This window comes from Tupaia chinensis, unplaced genomic scaffold (genome assembly GCF_000334495.1).
Source record: "Tupaia chinensis unplaced genomic scaffold, TupChi_1.0 Scaffold144682_1, whole genome shotgun sequence".
Lineage (NCBI taxonomy): Eukaryota > Metazoa > Chordata > Mammalia > Scandentia > Tupaiidae > Tupaia > Tupaia belangeri.
This window is the reverse complement of record NW_006204543.1, coordinates 1,060,053-1,065,601: the sequence shown is the minus strand read 5'-3', so window position 1 is coordinate 1,065,601 and position 5,549 is coordinate 1,060,053. Positions and strand designations below refer to the sequence as shown.

The following is a 5,549-nucleotide window of genomic DNA, read 5'->3' as shown; positions in this document are numbered from 1 at the left end:
CGGCGCGGCGCGCCAGGGGCCAGCCATTCCTGCCGCCTGAGCGGACTGTCACTGTCACTGTCACTGTCGGGAGGTGAGCCCTGGCCCGACCAGTTATTCCTACGTGTCTGTCGGGCCAGCAGGCGGCCTGGTGGTGGAGGCGCGGGACTCCCGCGTGGCCACCTGCGGCCTGAGTCCCGGACCTGGCAGCTTGCTTTCTCACTTCCCTGCTCTCGTTCTCACTCTGGTCAAATTATTTTTACAAAGTGAGGTATACATAGTAATAATAAATTAATTTAAAGTGATACAATAAATAGCTAATTCTCAAGAAAAACCTGTCCCGGAAGGGAAGGCAGCCCGTGGCCTCCAGCAAGGGCGCTGCTGTCTGAACCCCTCCGAGCGGGTCGCGAGTACATTGTAACTACCGGAAACGCGTGCAGGAGGGCCGAGCCTCGCAGGGTTCTCCAGCACGGTTAATCACCTCTGCTTCTCCGGAAGGAACCCACAGCCCCCAGCCCGAGGACAGACACCTGGGAGGGGCTTCGTAACCCACACAGCCAGCCACCGCCCCACCCGCCCCGGCGTGGCCGCGTGGACACCTGCGCCTTCCCGCTGGCTTCGTGCGTCTCCTGCAGCTGTCCCCGGGTCTCTGCTCGGCCCTTACAGACAGCATTCACTGGGATCATTTCACCAAGCCACGGCACCAATTTCTGCCTTTCCGTCTGAGTTAAACTCAATTAGCACTTAGTCCACTTACACTTCAATGTGCTAAAGACTCATTTCTGCCATTTTCTGTATTTCCAATGCCTTTCTTCCGCTTCAGTTTCACCATACCTACGTGTGCTACTGTTCTGTTCACATTGACTAGTGTCTCGTTTCCACTCTCCTCATTCCATTCTCTGTATGCTTTTTAGCGATTTTTCTAAGTTGCTGCCTTGGAGACTTTCACATCTTAAAAACATTGTTTAAATGTGGGTATGAAGGCTCCCTGGAGAGAGACAGAGAGGGAAAGTAAAAACTCGCTCCCTGGGGGAGGCCAGGCCACCGTTCCTTCTCCATCCTCCTCTCCAGGTTTTGACCACGAACATTCCTGGTGAGATTGCTCACACCTTCAGACCCAGACCTTGAACTGTGGTTGCCCACGTGGGAGCCCAGCACCTGCGCCGCCGGGCCACGACTGGCTCCCCGTTTCCCCTACTTATTGAGCCCTTCCCCTGATCCCACTTTCTCCTCTTCCCTAGCATGTACTTACAATATTTTTATAACCATTTCTAGTGGTTTTACATTTACAACAAACATAACAGCAAAACAAAATGATATTTACGCCTTTTTTGGCCCTACTTTATTTTTCTTTCTTATGCTTCCAGGGTTAACTGGTGGTTGTAGCTTTTCTAACTGCCGTGATCTGTAACTACTGAAGCAAATAAACCTGTGCGCTTACAAGAGGAAACTTTAGTCCCTTCTTTTAGACAATGGTTACAAAAATCTCCACCAGGAGGGGCCAGGCAATATATGTTCAAGAGACGGGAACGTTCCCTCAGGACCCACGTCACAAGTCACGTTGGGAAGGCTGTAATGACATGCTCTTTCACCACGTACTGAGTTACTCCCAGGTGTTACAGCTGTCTTGTTCCACCACACAGCCCCCCAGAATGTGGTGGCTTCCCTGAATCAACCACTGTATGTTACAAGTCAACAGATTTAATGTCGCCACAAGAACAAACACAGGTGGGGCCAGATGCCATGACAGTTTTGTCACTGGACTTCCAATAGATGACGTGCTTCAGGTCCTGGACCCGGGGGCTTAACACTCACACCAGGTGCATGCCCAAAATCCCAGGAGAATGGAGGAGGCAGGATTGTGGTGTGACCAACCCTGGGGGGTGATTTCTCACTTTCTGTCTCTCTGGCTAGAGCACAAGCCCTATAGAAAAAAATCTCTAGGGGGGGGGAAAAAAAAAAAGACCAGAAACAGGGTCATAAGCATCGCATTAAAGGAAAAGGTGCACAGGACAATTCGGGGACAGCCGTGAGGGGAGAGTAACACCAAACTTGCTAAACGTCCATTACAGACCACAAGGACACACGACAGGTGTGTACCGTGCTGGAAATTTCCGTCCCGGGAGCTGCTGGTGCGAGGTTAGCTCCCGGCCACTCCCTGTGCCCGACCGCAGCTAGGTTGACGCCTTCCTCCCTCTCTGCTCTCTCTCGATCATTCCCAGAAACAGACACGGCCGCCGGATTTTAGGTGGCAACGCTAACCCGGGTCCTCTTTCGAATAACGCTGAAGCGCTTCATGGGGTTTTTCATTTATCTCCGAACAGAGTACTTCCTCTCCTATGGTTTAAAATACTGCTGTCATGCATTTCACTTACCCATGAGCTCTGATCCCAAATACATTGCTGCTGATAGTGTTTTGAACAAGTTATCTGTCAGATCGACTAAGAATTAAAAATTGTATTTTACCTTCATTTCTTTCTTTTCCAACGCTCTTTTTTCTCTACGTGATTTTGATTTCTATGTCATGCTTCTTGTTTTTCAATTTTTTTTTTTTAAACATTTATTGCCAGGTCAGTCTACGGGCAATGAATTCTCTCAATTTTTGTTTGTCTAAAACAGTTTTTATATTTCCCTCACTTTTGAAGGATGCTTTTAATGGAAATAGAATTGTTATATTTCCCCCTTTTTCTGTATCTTATCTCGCTCTCTTCTTGGTTGCTTGGCTTCCAGAGAACTTCAATGCCATTGCGACCCTTGCTTCGGAGCACGTAAGAGCAATGCACTGTCTACCTCAGCGGAGCTACAAAACAGGACGTCAGCTGTCCCCAACACAGAGCAAGGACAGGCAGGTGACATAACAGATAGATTAATGTTTTCAAAAAGTTGTTTATTCACGAAGCATTGCACTGTTACACTAAAAACGTACATTTTCTGCACAAACACTAGAACTGTATGTTAATGAAAACATTTTAAGTAACTATATATGGCAAAAATGTTAAAAATAGGACTTGTATTGATAAACTAAAAGTGGCCTATCATTGCTACACTACTACATTGATAACAGAAAAACGGAAGTACTCCTTTAACATTCAAATAAATATAACACATCAAACAGGTTATTGGGGGGGTTAAGGTACTGAGCCCCACATGGCTGACCATGGTTCGAGTCTTGGACCCGCTGGCTTGGAAAACACACCAGACGTGCATGAGGCCCAGAATCCCCAGAGGAGAATGGAGGCGAGGGGAGGCAGTGTGGCCAGCCCCTTGGGGCACTTTCTCATGTTCCCGCTCTCTGTCTCGCTCTGGCAAATACATGTGCCCTATGGCAAAAATCTAAAAGAAAAAGGAATAAAAGTAAACAATATTTCTTTCAGGTTAAATACCTTAAAATCAAGAAAAAAATGAATTACTCATAAGATCAAATACAGTAGGCCATCCCAAGAGACGAGGAAACCCCTACTTGGCAGGACCTGAATCAGAACCAGCCACCTTGAGTATGTTCCGAATGCCAATGGTACTGAAAGCTCACTGTGCCGCCTCTAAGCTGTCCAACGACATGCATCCGAGTAGATGGCACTAAGGAGGTAAGGCGGGGAGGGAGCCGCAGCACGAGACGAGCGCTAGCGTGCTCATCACGGGGCAGACCAGTGCAGACGGAAGGCTACTCTAGTGGGCAGTGCAGCCTGAGGAGACACATCTCCTTCTAAAATGTCTTAGGTACAAAACCAATTCTCGGAGGAGAACGGCACCCATATTAGGGGAGCAGGGACCCCCCACGACCAGAGAGAGGTGTTCGGGGAGGCGGCCCGAAGTCTCACCGCCTGGCATCCCACCCGCGGTGACCTGACCTGTCTCGAGACTGGGGTGAGATGCCAGAAAGAGCTGGCAAGGGCGGCCACTCCAAGATCTGGTGGCCTCCACCCCGTGGCCTCCACCCCGGACCCGGCACAGCCACCGTGAGGCTCAGGGGCTGCCACTCGGGCATGCTGGCCCGGCTGCGCTTTTTTTCCCTAATGGAAGCCAAAGAGGCCTTCCTGGAGGTGGCCCCGACCTCCCCCCTTTATGGACAAGGCTTCAGGGATGCAGGAGCAACCCAGGAGGCCCTACTGCCTGCTCTGCCCCAGGTCCACAGCAGCCCGTCCCACCTCTGGGCTGAGGTGAGCGTGCCCCAGGGTGGGGCTCAGTGCACCATTTTCTCCCTGTACCACTAGGCCCATTTCAAGAGGGGGTGGAAGCCCATCCTGGTGGCCTCAGAACCCCAGGGTCATCGCTCACGGCCCACACACACATGGCAAGGGTCAATGTGGCCCCACCCTCAGGCCCTGGTGCTCTACGGCCGCCCCGGTCTCTCCATCTCTGGGGGACCTGTCCACTCACCGAGTCAGCAAGGCACCAGCGTTGAGGGCTGAACTTCGGGCTAAAAGACAATCGGGGTTGAAACTCAGCATGAGCCGCCAGCCGAGGGACCTGAGCCCCCACGGCGTAGCAACCAGGGTCAGCACTTGGACAAGCCTGCTGTTGGCTGCCCACTGTCAGGCTGGGCTCCCATGCCCCGGGCTCAGGGCCCCGGGCCCACACTGCACTTTCCCTGGAAGGTAATGGGAGGCCAGGCCCACCCCGTCCAGGGCTGTCCCCTAGGCTGGGCCTCAGCGTAATCCTATTGAGCGTGATTTTTAAGTCATCACCTCTCTTCAGGACAATGTGAGGTCTCATCATCGACCCGACCTGGGACACTCCCAGCAATGCACACCCACCGGGGCCCCACGGACTCACCACGTGGAGACAGGACACCCGCACTGGCCCGGATGTGGCGCTGAGACGCTCCTGACAGCCACGGCCCAGGGCAGGACCACGATGGCTCCCCCTCGAGGCGTCACCTGGGTGGGCGGGGGAGGACTGGGTCACAGCAGAGCTCACGGCCGACTGGGCTGCGGTGGCCCCTGTGAATGGAGGGGCAGACCCACAGCGGCCCGCTCGGGAACCCGGGCACTTCCTTCACAGAACTAAGCGCAGGGTGATGCGCAGCAAGGCATGGGACCCGTGGACCAGTGGCCGTGGTCCTCGGCCAGTGAGTCCTAGAAAGGACACGAAGAACAAGCAGCCGCGTCTCCCTGTCCAGGGTCCGCTCTGACCTCGGGAAGGAGGTGAGCCACGGATGGGCTCCCGTTCTGCACGTGCACCCACAGACCACCAGGTCGTTCACCAGCTTCTGCGCTCGCGGACACCGCCAGGTCACTGCCCCTCACGGGGAGCTCATCTTCTCCCTCCCGCGAACCCAAGTCCCTGCCATGGAGGACCCCAAGTTCAGACCCTGAAAGCCTGCTTGCAAACCAGATTCCCATCAGAACCGCCGTCCTTCTTCAAGAGAAGCCACCCAGGCCATTGGTCGCCAGCAGGGGGGGAGTCCAGTGAGCTGCTGGCCATCAGCCCTGCAGAGGAGGCAGGCCAGGACGGCATCGGCAGGCCCAGGGCCACTGGCCCACTGGCCCACCAGACCAGCAGACCTAGCCTATGCCAGCCTTCGGCGAGAGGCCTGCCACGCTGGGAGCTGCTGTTTGGAGCCCCGCAGG

At 53.8% G+C, this 5,549-nt stretch overlaps 1 long non-coding RNA gene and 1 other non-coding gene across 2 annotated transcripts in view; both read right to left on the bottom strand.

The window, feature by feature from the left end:
• The window catches only part of LOC102473820 (uncharacterized), a 10,766-nt gene extending 5,966 nt beyond the window's left edge, over positions 1-4,800 (bottom strand). The window contains exons 1-2 of the long non-coding RNA XR_337201.1: positions 4,753-4,800; positions 4,357-4,396 (exon numbers count right to left, since the gene is read on the bottom strand). This is a non-coding gene — a long non-coding RNA (uncharacterized LOC102473820). The remainder of the gene's footprint in view (positions 1-4,356; positions 4,397-4,752) is intronic.
• Positions 4,621-4,701, bottom strand: LOC114005864 (small nucleolar RNA SNORD115). The gene has a single exon (XR_003547664.1). It is a non-coding gene; the product is annotated as a small nucleolar RNA SNORD115 (small nucleolar RNA).
• Positions 4,801-5,549: the final 749 nt, after the last annotated feature.